The 13516-nt window shown below is 40.5% G+C and overlaps 1 protein-coding gene across 10 annotated transcripts in view; it reads left to right on the forward strand.

Moving 5' to 3' along the window:
* Nucleotides 1–2248: 2248 nt before the first annotated feature.
* The window catches only part of LOC117567331 (RING finger protein nhl-1), a 30414-nt gene continuing 19146 nt past the window's right edge, over nt 2249–13516 (forward strand). For 3 of the 10 annotated variants that reach the window (XM_052004408.1, XM_034247243.2, XM_034247246.2), the window contains exons 1-2: nt 7209–7558; nt 9342–9448. The gene's annotated coding sequence lies outside the window, so the exon portion shown is untranslated. Of the gene's footprint in view, nt 2366–7206; nt 7559–9341; nt 9449–11301; nt 11749–13516 lie in introns of those variants that run through there. The other 7 variants (XM_052004409.1, XM_034247251.2, XM_052004404.1 and 4 more) reach the window with 5 other exon arrangements.

The following is a 13516-nucleotide window of genomic DNA, read 5'->3' on the forward strand; positions in this document are numbered from 1 at the left end:
AAATAAAAGCGAAACGCTTCAAACTTTTTCTCAATACCCTGTAGTTAAGTAGCTGTTGTGGGGTAGTCTCTGCTTAATACATAACTCTAATATGTATATCAGTTCATTGTTTCTTCTTTGTTCTTTGTTACATTTAATATGTTCAACTCTATACCTTTAACACCTTTTTCTTTACAGCGTATCAGGCAGTCAATCAATGATTTAGTCTGATTTTTTTTTTTAAAGTTTCCATTGCATTTTGAAGCTGCAGCTGCAGGTTAGCGCAGCTTATACTTAAGGATGAGGGTGTTTTGTTGGTTGTCGGTTTGACAATTTGATTGCCAAGTCAAAAAGTTGCCCAGATTTAAGTTTGAGTTGTAAATTACGCCGCCAAGAGAATTAAACGAGCCAGATATCAAGTATACGCATCGTTTGATTCAGTCAGACACACACACACACACATACAGCAGGCGCCACTACTAATGCAATAATCAGCGCCTTTATGCGAATTTTATGGAAAATACGCGAAGCCAAAACACTCCACAAAACTATAAGGCTGAGACTGATGATGATATGAGATATGGGTGCTAGAATTATGGCATGCATAAATGTTTAATTTTTCGGCTTATCTTAAATTGTGCGCGAGGCGAGGCGAGGCGGCCGAGGAGAAAAATTAAAATAATTGCCACATTTGCCGCAGCGGGCAATTAATCAAAAGCCGCAAATGATATGCCGCAATTCGGCAATTATGCTCGTAAAGCAAGATAGTATTAAATATGGTATATATGTATATGTAATATGGTATGTATATTCGTAAACGTTGTTGTGTGTTATCCTTTGTCGAGTGGAAACCGCATTTTGTTAGCCGGTTAACATTAAACATTAATGAAGGCAACGTTTGTTGTCGCTTGTCGCTTGCTTTTGATTTGATTTATGTGTTGGCATTTTCTTTCTTTCTTTTTTTTTCCACCTGCACAAATTCGAAAGCTTCTCCACGCCGATATCCTGCTGTGTGTGCCCTCCAGATACCATCTCGATGTGGCCACCATTTCCATCTCCTTCTTCTTTTGGCCATGTGTCACTTTCATTTCTGCTTAGATTTCCGTTCGCGACACTTATTTTCGCTTGCATTGGCTGTAATGCTGCCTGCCGCACAGCGTGTGGCACAAAGTGTGGCGCGTTTCGCGACTCGACTGGGTTTCCATTACATTGCAGCGGATGCCGGATGTTGAATGTTGAAATTGTTGAGGTTCTCCAGCGCTTGAAGCGCTCTCGTCGCAAGCATAAGCTGCTTACCAAGCGTTTGCTTGCTGTTGGCTGTTGGCCTGGCAACATCATGATGAAACTTGCCATGGATACATCGTGTGGTAGCAGCCGCATACGCAGATGGAGACGCAATCCGTAGCATGGGAAACCCAATCGCGGCATGCTTTAAATGCTCAATCAAAACTTAAGTGGAGCAGCAATGGCTCAATTTACGCACTCCAAATCCGAAAGTTTAACCCAGCTGCGAAAACTTTCCAAACGCATTGAGATATCGAGTGTGCGTGTGTGTGTGCAAAATGGAGAAATCGCATCTATGCGCACTCGAGCTGAATTCGCACAAGTATTTTTGCCAGGGTCATAAAATGCGTGCGTTGTCCATGGGATGCATGCAGCAGCAAGGACAATGAACATAGCCTGTGTTGCATGCCACACCAGAGATACAAGCAATGGCAACGGCAACAGCAATAGCAGCACTTAAAAACTTGCGGACGTTACAAATGCCAAGTGAGATGACAATGTTCTTGGCATGTTGCATGACAGCTATGTAGATGGTCGAAAGGAGAGTTGGGGTCAGCGCACTAAGCTAGCCAATTGTTGTGTTCAATCTTATCGCAAATCGAAATTGATAAGCAAAAACTTACGACGTCAAGGGCAACTGCATTTGCTGTTAAAAGCTCTAGGAACATTGAGCTGCTTTCACGAGCTATAAATACAATATTTATTTTGCCAATTTGCGAAATATAGAAATGCAATTATATGATTACTATTCAGTGATAAAGTTAGGTTAAGCAATCGATTTGAATACCCCTTAACTATTGGTAATCGAAGAAATGTTCGATATCTAATAACTTTTTGTGGATGAAAAAAGTTGCTTTGAACAATCGATTTGGATACCCCATCACTATTTCACAATCGAAAAACTTATCGATGACTAATAAATTCCAATAGCTTTTCGTGAAAGACAAAAAGCTGTTTGCTATGTAACGAAACTTCATTACCTGCTCGAAATTGTGCTTAAAATGTTTTATATGTTGAAAAGAAATTAAATTAACTAAATTACGTAAAACTAAATACAAAATATTCATTATAAACTGATAAAGAATGTGCTGTACGAGACGCGGTAAGTGCGTTAAGTAGCTAGCTATGAAATGAACGATTAATATGTAAATTTATTGTTTGCCAATTTATTGAATTTAACATTAAATCTTTAGCAAGCTAATTTTAAATCGTTTATCGCAAGCGTATTTCGAGGAAAACGAAAGACATATAAAATTGAGCTTAAGAATGAATAAATTGCATTTGAAAATGAAATTGAAATTATATTCATTACATTGAGCTGTCATTAAAATTGAAATTCAATCATAAACTGTGAAAAACCATCCATATTCAGAATCAATTCCCATTTTTTTTTGCCACGACAACGATCCGCACTCTGTTCCCCTCCCTTTCCTCTTAGTCCACACATGTTTTCTTTTCATTTTGGTCTTTGAGGAGAGGAAAGGAGAGGAGGTGAAGTTTCAGCCTCTGGCGACGACTTTTTGGGCTTATAAATGTGTGTCATAAATCTACACATGGAATTTTTTGGCATTGCTGTTAAAAATCATGTTTCATATTTATCAGTAGGCGGCAACAGAGTCATGAGCTTGCTGATGTTTGGGACTCTTATCAACAACATCATTATCATCATCCGCAACAGTAGCAACAGAAGCATCATTATCATCATATTTGACAGGTGAAGCTTCCTCTTTTCGAAGTGGCTGCGCAGCTGCTTCACGCTGGCTTTTTATAGGTCTGTCTTCTTCAGGGCTCAACTTTTTGGCAACAAATGCCTTGTGGCAAACAAAGTTTGCGTTGATGTGCGTGTACGTGTGTGTCACTTGGGGGCGACAAAAATGCGGTAATTTGTGCCTCAAGGTTAAATGTTAATGTCCACCATTACAACACATTTGACGTTTGTTTTATAACCAAGCAAGGAAGCAAGTAAGCAAGCAAGCAACCAGAGCAGAGAACGAGGTTTTGTGAACGGGTTATGAGACACTATGGCAGTTCGCCTAATGGTGCGTATACGTAATTTTTACGGTCTTGCTAATTTGCCGTTCCCAAAGGTGCGAGTTATTTTGTAGTTGACGCTTTCGCAAACAAACAAAAACAACAAAGCAAAAAAGAACGATGAAAGTTAAGCATTATGTTGGAGAAGAAACCATGAAAAACTGAGCCACTGTGGACAATGTCCTTGCCTCGAGCTGTGGCCACAACTGAAATGGCTCAAAAGCAAACACACAAACGAATGTGTACGGGTGTGTGTGTGTGTATATGTGTAGTGTTGGTTGGGCAATATTTACGCATGTTGTTGGCCATTAAACAAAAAGGCAACAGCAGCAACTCAGTCGCAAGTCGCATTCTGCGGCCTGGCAATGGGTTCGTCTTAATGGCGGCTGCAAATGCTGCTAATGTTAATTTAAGAAAATATTTGAAGCAACAAACAAACAAATGCACACCACGCATGTGTGTGTGTGTGTGTGTGTGTGTTGTGGCTGGCAACATTTGTGCAATATTATTTGCGGTCATTGAGGTTCGTTTGGCTCTTGTGTTCTCCTTAAGCTTCGGCTATGCGGTCGAGGACTTTTAGTTTGTGGCTTCTGTTGCTGCTTCTGCTGCTGCCTGAAGCCAATTAATTGTTAGAGCTAGTGGCTGAAGTCGCCGCGAGGCGCCTTTTAGCCAGGCTACAACTAATTAAAGAAATATTCGTTTAAAAATATCTTTGTAGCTCGAACACGCACACAAGCGCTGTTTTGATCCCATCGAGCGAGGGGCGTGGCGTGGCGCCTGCTCATGTGGCTTGTGACGTGCCAAGCAATCAATTATGGCAGTCAAGGAGAAGCCGTTTCATCACCAGCTCCCCCCTGTTGTTCCGTTCTCCTCTCGCCACGGCGAGTGCCAGATGAGTTAAGTTTTGTTGCGAAAAGCGTTGCCTACTTACAGGCGCTGGAGCGCGTGTCGACCAACAAGCAAAGTGAAACAGCAACAGCAACAGCGGCAACAGCAGCAGCAACAGCAACAAGCACAATTAATTATGTACATGGTCCTTTGTGGAGTGTGTTTCGGCTGCTGTTTTGTTACGTTCTCTCCTCCTCTACATCTCTCTCGCTCCTGCCCACTCTCTTTTTCGGTGTGTGCTTGTATTTGTGTTTGCCTCGTCTGTGTTTGCCCAGGCCAAGAGAAGCGGCTGAGCCCTGAGCCTGAAGCGCAGACGACAGCATATGCTTATGCATGCCTAATTACGACAAATCCTTGTCCCCCTTTTAACCCCACCTAAGAGCATCGTAACAAGCGCGAGCAAATGAAGCACAACCAACACTACTCACACACACATAAATATACGCACACTCACACACTCACAGAAGGAAACACTCGTCGTTTAGGCGTTCATAATTATGGCCGTATTTGGAGAAATTGGTTATTATGTGCCTAACGCCATTTGTCTGACGAACATAGTTTTGTATTTGCGCTTTGCGAGGGTCGCTCAACAAGTTGCGCCCACTTAAGGCGTCAACAGCTATTGGAAATGATGTGTCTGTCCTCGCTTTTTACTTTCGTCTTGAAATTGTTTGCTAATTCGTTATTATTGCCACAGTCTCTAGTATGCCAGTTAACTGCTCCATTCACAACACAAGGAACTCCCGTAGCCGCAGCCCCAGCAGCAATTAGCCGAGCACACACACTGTCTGACTGTCGGACTGTCGGACTGTCTGTCTGACAGTCTGAGGGCCTATAGATGTCCATTAATAATGCTGCTGGTTGGTGGCCCCTCGTTATGCCAATTGGCCATCCATCAATTGTAATTAATCATGCTTCAGCCTAACGATTCCCACTTCAAATACGAGGCGAAGAAGCATCGTATGATGCAGGCAAATTGATGCCGCAATTAGCATCGATATAAAATTCCGACTAAACCATGTGAGAAACTCTCACATGTTGCAAGCCTCCTTGTGGCTGTGGCATTCACTCAAGCGGCACTCAGATGCGCATTTCCACAAGGCAAATAGATAGCGAGAGTTAGATAGAGAAAGAGAGAAGAGGCTGACCAAGTCCATCATTGAAAAAACGCAGCGCCTTGGCGGCAACGCGGACATCTTTTGCGACGCGTTGACATCTTGTTGATGAGAATGAAAAGTTTGCATTTCTGTCATAAATTGCAGCAGCCACAACGCACACACACACACATACGCAGTCATGCAGCTTTTGTCTATGACTGGCGGAAAAATCACAACATAAATTCATCAGCACAGATTGACAATAGCTTGACAGACAGTCCGGCTGCAGTCGCAGTCGCAGTTGCTCGAGGGAAGGCGTGACTGCGGCCGGGGGGCGTTAAACAAAAGACAAACAGTCTAATAGCAACGCAAATGAAGTCCAGCGCGCAGACACAGACAGCAGCAGAGGCCAATGCCACACAAGTACACAGATCATTAACCAGTCACCAACACACATACACACTCGCACACACACATATATATATGTGTATGTAGCGCTGCTATTGCGTTGCAAGTATTGTGGACTGTGCTGCAGTGTGATGTGGCAGCTGGTCCAAAGGCTTTTAACATTTATAAAGCGGGTCTCTATGAAAAAATTGAAAATTATTGAAGTAATGCCCCCCAACACATAAACGCACAAACTACCAAACTTGCCTTTTAGTGGGTCAATTTTATTCCAGGGTATTGTTGGGTATTAACATCAATAAATTGCGTTCTTTCAGTAACAAATAAGACAATGCTTTATTTTATGGCAATCATAACAATGAAAACCATGGCACAAATAAAGTAAATCAACTCGTTATTTAAGCCCATTGCAATCACCGTTTTTTTTATCATTGCTGCAAATAAATTACATGTTTTGTTATCATTTACAAGCCTTTTAATATTATTTTATTTCCATTTATGTTGTCTATTGAAAATTAAATTTATTTTCATAACACTTGTCACAGAGCAGACATCAATAATAATGATTGTGATCTTTAAAATTTGACAGTATTATTTTATGTTATATGACAAGTGAAGTATTTCATGCAATTGGAACTCACATTTAATCAAGCGAAATTGAACATGTTTCTAGTGGAATAATATTGACTCTATTTTCTAGTGGAATACTATTGACTCTTTTTTCTAGTGAAATTACGAATTATGATTAACATTTACTTCTAGGGTATTTCAGATGCGATCTTGCAATTACTTACTTTTACTTACCAAAGGCCTTGCCTGTATTTTAGCATTCAAATTTAATGAGTTTGCAAATTGAAATGAAATGTTTTTTGCGCAGACAATTTGGGCAAGCGACTACGAGTACGACTTCGAGTACTCACAATCGCACTCACACTCGCATTTCGCATTCAAAGAATGTACTTACTTGTACTTGTACTTTGTCGATGCTCGCATATCAATAAATATGAATTCTCTTTTATAAATACTCGTAGAAATAGCCAGAAAATGATTCATACTTTGTTGGGCTTAATGCGTGGGCTGGAATAAGTTGTGGGGAGGTGCGGAGAGTGTGGGCGTTCCAAGAAACAAACTGCGAAATAAGCAGAAAGAATGAACATATAAATAATTAAAAGCTCTATATAATATCAATTAAAACAACAACATCTCGCAGTACTATATGCAAATTATGACAGCCTTGGGCTAAGCGACAATGAAAATGCAATGTCCATTGTAGAAAAGAATGCAGAGAAGATCTCCAATAGAAGAGGTTTATCGAGCGAGAAGAGCGAAGAGCGGATCGTCGTTTTCTTTTTTGTGGGGTGTGAAAGTGGACAGCGGCAAACGAAATTCTTTCTATCAATCTATTGTTGTTATTGTTGTTGAACGTTTTATTTTTATAAAATTCACCTCAAAACGGCTGATCATCAAAGTTGTTGCCGCTGGCTGGCTGAGAGCAGCATCGAGCAACTTTTCATTTTCATTTGTAGCACGCTCGCGAGTGGACGTGTCGCAGTTTCCCCAGTTCTTTCGCTATATAGCACAAATACCTATATATAGTATATGCATATATCTGCCTTACAAATATATATATCGAATATATATATATAGTGGATCATACACCTGCCGTGCAGCGCGTAGGGTGCGAAAAGCACCAGTGCGAGTATCGAAGCAGGATTAAAGAAAGTGTTTGTGCCCCTTCCAAGAAAAACTCGACTCATCTCGACTCGACTCGACTCGACTCGCAACTCGTGCAACTGAACGTGCCGCAGAGGCATGCGAATAAGTGTGCTAAAGTTAACCAAATTCAAATTGTCGAATTGCATTGTTGCCCCCAAGTGAGTGCCTCGAAGTTGCAACATAATTGCAAGCCGAAAAAAAAAACTGAAGCGAAATGTGAATTGCGTTCGATGCGCGCTGATTATGTAAAATTTCTTATTTGGTGAACAAAATTAAGCTGAAAGCTGAAAATGTCACCTGGCTGGGCAGACAGGAGAGCGCCGAGTCACCGCACCTCAATGCCACCGCCTACCACAGCTGGTGAAGCTGTCAAAAATATTTTCATCTCGTTTTGTTGTTGCTACTGCTCAAAATTGATGCATATATCTATCGCGGGCGTTTTATTAACACATTTTAGCATAATCACATTAAAAATACATATGAATCGTGTATTTGCTTTTTTATGAGTTTGTATTTAGTTAGCCACGGTACACGGCAGATTGCTCATACGCCGCGTTACCGTGTTATTTTTAGTTCTATTCAATCAGCGACATTTTACTCAGCTTTTTTTCGAATCTTTCTTTTTTCGTTTCTACTTTGTGTGTGTTGCTTTTTTCTCTCAACTCTCATCGCTCATCTATTTGGCTCTGCTTTTTGATTTCGCGTTTATTAGTTTTCCCTTTTTCTTTCGTTTTTGTTTAGTAAAATTTCGCGCACCGAAAAATTCTTTTGTCTCTTTGCGCTCTTTTATGTCTCTTTTCGGTTTCTTTTTTTTTTTTGATTTGTATCCACACCTGATTGTTTATGTTGCGAATTTTTTGTTTGCTTTAACACACATTGTTTTTTTTTTCATTTTTTTTGTTGTTTTTGCTCAACTTCTATTTTTATTGTTATTTCGCTTTTTTATTTATATTTTCATTTGGCATTTTGTGTTCATTGTTTTTCACGAGGCGCTAAATAAATACACCGATTAAATGCCACTCAATTTATGGAAAGCGATTTTCACACATGGTTCGTTAGTCGCCAGCCCAAAAGTATGCAACAGATTTGCGGAACAATAATAAAACGTGAGCTCTGCTCGCTGCTGCGACAGAGGCACAGCACATGGTGTACCGCACGGCGTATGTGTGATATCGAAGTTCAAGGTCACTCACAGCGTAATTAGAACACACAAAAACGAGTTGCATTTGCATATTGAACAACATTGCAACGCACTGGAAATGGATAATCACTGAATGTGCGAATGCAGTCGAAGGAAAAGTAATATCGCAAGTGTTGCCACGTTTCCAATTCTCGAATAATTCTCATCTGCAAGCTGTGCCTCTTCAGGTTGGCTGCGTTTTGTCAGTGCAGCGATGAATACACTTGCAATATTGAGATGATATTGCTTCGTTAATTAAGCGAAACATTTGCAATCAAGTTGAATATGAAATATGCAGGCAGAAGTTGTTAATGCTGGCCCTCGATGGAGCCAATGTGGCAACATTGTTTTGCTGCGGTTCTTTTGTCGAAATGCAATTTAATGCGACATCCACGGTGCGGCTTTAGCTCATAATGATAATGAGCAGGCAAACAATGAATGCAATAACGCATCCAAATGGCGAAATTCATCAATTCGTGTATGCTACCGGACTATTTGATGTGGTCGTCATGCATGCTCACCTCGAATATGCAATACGCAATGGGTGGAATGTGGATGTAGATGTCAATGTGGGTGGCAGGTGGAAAGTGGAAAATGGCGGCGAAGCTACCTCGTCTAATTGCAGTTGAATGGCAGCCAAAACTCAAGTGATTAATCATGCGATTTGGCAGCTGCATTGAAACCATTTCTTTCTCTCCCTCACTTTCTCTCTATGTGTTTTTCACTTTCTGACTCTCATTGTCTTTGTCTCGCATTTGCAGCCAACACAGTTAACAGCGACGCAACAGGGCCCCAACGGGCGCCTCGGATAAACAACAGGAACAGGAAGTCGAAACAGAGCGGAAGAAGCAAAACAACAAAAGCCACTGTAAGTAAACAGTATATGAAAAATATAAAATAGTTAATAATTGAAATACACTTAGCAGCGGCAACTTTTACGCAAATCAACTGAAATTTCAAACAAATATGATTTTCATTCACAAACTGCCAAAAATAATAAATGCAATTTGTTTTATACATTTTATGGCCCAATTTATGGATAATAAACAATTAAATTAAACGTGATAGATGCGGACCATAAATTTAATTAAATATGAGCGATGGTAATTTTCAGCACAGAAATCGTTGAATTATTTTTTAATTTCTTTCGATTTGCAATACTTTGCCTTGATATATTCATGTTAAATTTGTTGATAGTGCTTTTATAATCGTAAATTCCTGGCTGCTGAAGACTTGTCGAAACTTTTGTTGAGAAATTGTGAAGTTGAAATAATATTAAGATATTGAATAGTTGCAGCCATAAATGAAGTGTTCTTAATAGGCAGAAGTTTTCCAAGTTAAATAGTTGAAAAATGCAAAAAAGTCTTTCTCGCTCGCTTCGCACTCTTTTTTCTCGAAACTCCCAGATGTAGTCTGTGAAGTTTCAGCTGCTGCAGTTGTATGTTGTTCTATCTCGGCGATTTCTATTTATAGCACTTGAATTTGCAGTGCTATCTTTAGGTCGTCAACACAGTCTATAGTCTACGGTCTACAGTCTTTGCTTTGCAGTCTGTCTGTCAGTCTGTCTGTCGGTTGAATTCCGGGCAAATCGCATTATTATTTTTAGCGCCTCTTGCGCACTCCTCCAAGGGTCTCACACGGATTCGACCTTGAGCTCTGGGTGTGTGTGTTGGTTTTTGTGTGTCTGCTTGCAAAAATTGCCAACTCATCGTAGCGTCGAATCCCTTTGGTTTTGCTCAACCAATTGCTAAAAAGCGTCACATGCCAGCCAAAGAGCTAATAGACCCCATGGCAAGGTATTTGCCTTTGTTGCGATTTTCTCTCTTTGTTTTTGCTGTCAATGTGTGTTAATATTTAATATTAAATTCAAGTTGTTAATTTGCCGTTTATAAGTGGAATTGTTGCTGAGGTATTTGCGAAGTTGCAACAGTCGCAACTGGAGCGTAATTCAAACAGCCCAAATATCGTTCCAGTTTTCAATGGAGTTTATTTATAGGCTTTACAGAGGCCCATAATACTTACTGAAAAAGACAGAGAGAGAGAGATACGCACGCACACAAAGATACTTAAGATGCTAACGGCAAATGCCGGCAGCTTTATTAATAGTCAGTCATTTGATGACGTCAACGCCTTGCCAGATCTCTGCCTCTCTTTCTTTCCATCTGTCTCTCTGTGTGTGTGTGTGTGTGTGTGTGTGTGTGTGTGAGTGTTAGATAGGCAAATTACATTGTTGCTGTAGGCCGCAATTAGCAGCGCTTTCTTGTGGTCTGAAGTCAAAGGAAAACAATGTGAAAACTTCATTTCGATTCACACACGTGCAACAAATGTAACTCATTAATGAGCTGAGCGCATGGCTATAGCTATATAGCTGCGACTACGCAGCATACATACGCAACTAGCTCACAGATACTCACACTCGCATACTGACGTCGACGATGTTGATGCCAAGAATATCTTTGGCGTGTGTATTTCGATCGCGCGTTTGTTTGTTTGTATCTCGCAGTCGTCTCACGGCTCTCTCTCCACGTATTGCTGCAGATACAGATACAGATGCTTATATATAGATACACACACAGCGCTGATTTTTCGTATATATTTAAAATATAATACAGTGCTCTTGTTTTTTTTTTTTTTGTGTTAATTTCTGCTTTGCTTTTATGCCGTTGTTGCCTCATGTGCTTGGCAATTTTCAGCTGCCTTCAGTCGGTTTTTACATTTCCAATCGAATTATACGAGGCGCGTTGCGAAAAACTAGCAACGCATCGAATTCAAATGAAAATTCTCTAACGCAATTCGAAACGATTATTTTAATGCATATCTATATATACGTAATTAAAATTGAAAAAATAATAGAAACCAAATCTTCAAAGTGCTTGAGTACAATTCGATATACGATTTGATGCCTCGCGTTTAGCTGAAAATATTTCAACTATTTCAACTTCACAATAAATTGAATAAACGAATCGGTTCTATCACCGATACCACTTACTACGCGCTGCCCGCTTACCCGCTATCCGTTTACCCGTTACGGTCTTTTATCTAGTCAAGTTTCAAACCAATTGCATTTTATGATTGCCTCTGAGTGCCGCTTTGACACAGCAGCAGTGGCATCAATAACAACAACAACAACAACAAAATAAGAGCAAAAACTGTTTCCGATATCTACTGGTGAGTTGTGAAAGGAGAAGGAGGAGGAAACTAGGGGAACAAGTTGCGGGTGTTTTTGGTTGCGGTTTTGCATTTCGCTGGCCCTGCCAAATGTGTGACCCAAATTGTTGTGTTTCTGTGCAATTCAATTTCTATTCGCATTTCGTATTTCGTGCTAGTATTCTTCTACTGCTGTATTTCGTATTTGCTTTTGCGCTGCGTGCGGTTTGTTCTTGTACTTGTGACAGGCAATCGCTTTATATCCATCATCGAACCGTCGATTTTTGTCACTTGCGACAGCTGGCGAATAGCCTGACCCATATACGAAACAGCAGTGAAAATTGATGTATTGCCATGAGGATTGAGAATACATATTGCAACTCACAAGATGCAGTTGCAGTTGCTGTTGCAGCTGGCAAGCGTCCAGGGTCAATAGCTCTGCAAGACTTTGAACTCGTTTCTGTAATGAACTCAAACTATTAGCAAGCATTTCCGTTTCCGCCGGCCATGCGTCTGTTTCGTTTTGCTACACAATTTGCTAATTTTAAAAATCAAGGTTAATGCTTTTGCTATATACTCGTACATACATACAAATAGCAAAAGATACTTGATGTATTTGGCTGTTGTATTGGATGTAGAATAACAAAACATTGAGCAACTGTCCTCATCAATCTTGCCCACACTCTGCGCATTCGGCGAATAAACAATAACAGAGGGAAGGCTGACAAAATAAATAACAAATATATGCTCATTGATAATTCAATTCATTGGCTGCTCATCAATGAGCAGAGGAGATAGCTAGCTATTTATTGTTTTAATAATTGAATCGATTGAAATTTCAGCCCTAGAGTCTTTTGAGTTTTATCGGCTTAATGAAGATGACAATCACTTGCTTAAATATTCGTAAGATATTTGTCTGCACATTCTGTTTATTAAACAATTCCAATTTCAATTTGAAAGCGTCGCCGGTTCGCCTTTAGCTGCCTAACCAAATTATAATAGCCAAACGGCAAATGCTGCTGTCAAAAGCCAGCTCGTTGTGTAATTGATTTTACTGAGCTCGGATTTCGGGCATATTATTTTTAATGCATTTGTTTATGGAAGTGCAAATTAAAGCGCTGCCAGTGCGCTCAAGGACATAAACATATTCTCAAATTACTTTCAGCCTTGATGCTGCTGCTGCTTCAGCTGCTCTTGGGTTCTATTTTGCTTCCCATCGGTTGAAGCTGCCCCACAAAGTTGCCGCTTTCTATGGCCATTCAAATTGTGCATTGAATGTGCTTTGAAGTCCGGGCAAAAGGACCCGCCCCCAGCCTCTTTTTGCTGTCCAAATTTAACTAAGAATACATATGAGAGCGAGCGAGCTGAATTACACAAAAAGGGAAATGGGGAAGAAGGAAGAAGGAACGACGCGTTGTTTGATGGTTCCTATTATGGCCGGGCGTGCCTTTCATTTTAATCCTTTCAGCGCCAATTCAGAAATGCAATTGCAAAATTAGTTTCGCCGCACACATGTGGCTCCCACTGCCACGCCTCCGCTCCATTCAAAATAAACTCGCCCCTGTCCCCGTCGCACTTTAGCATACCACACGTCTCTCTCTCGCTCGCTCGCTCAACTCTCCGCACACAGAGTCGTTACGAGTACGCACAATTTGAGCGGACGACAAAATTTCTATTCAATTTGATTTTAAGCGTGTTTTCCAGTTAATTGCACGCCATTCGCATGAGTTTTTCAACAACTGACAAACGCCTGTTGCCAGTCGAGTGAGGAGTGAAGTGGAGAGTGTGA

Source organism: Drosophila albomicans, chromosome 3 (assembly GCF_009650485.2).
Source record: "Drosophila albomicans strain 15112-1751.03 chromosome 3, ASM965048v2, whole genome shotgun sequence".
Classification (NCBI taxonomy): domain Eukaryota; kingdom Metazoa; phylum Arthropoda; class Insecta; order Diptera; family Drosophilidae; genus Drosophila; species Drosophila albomicans.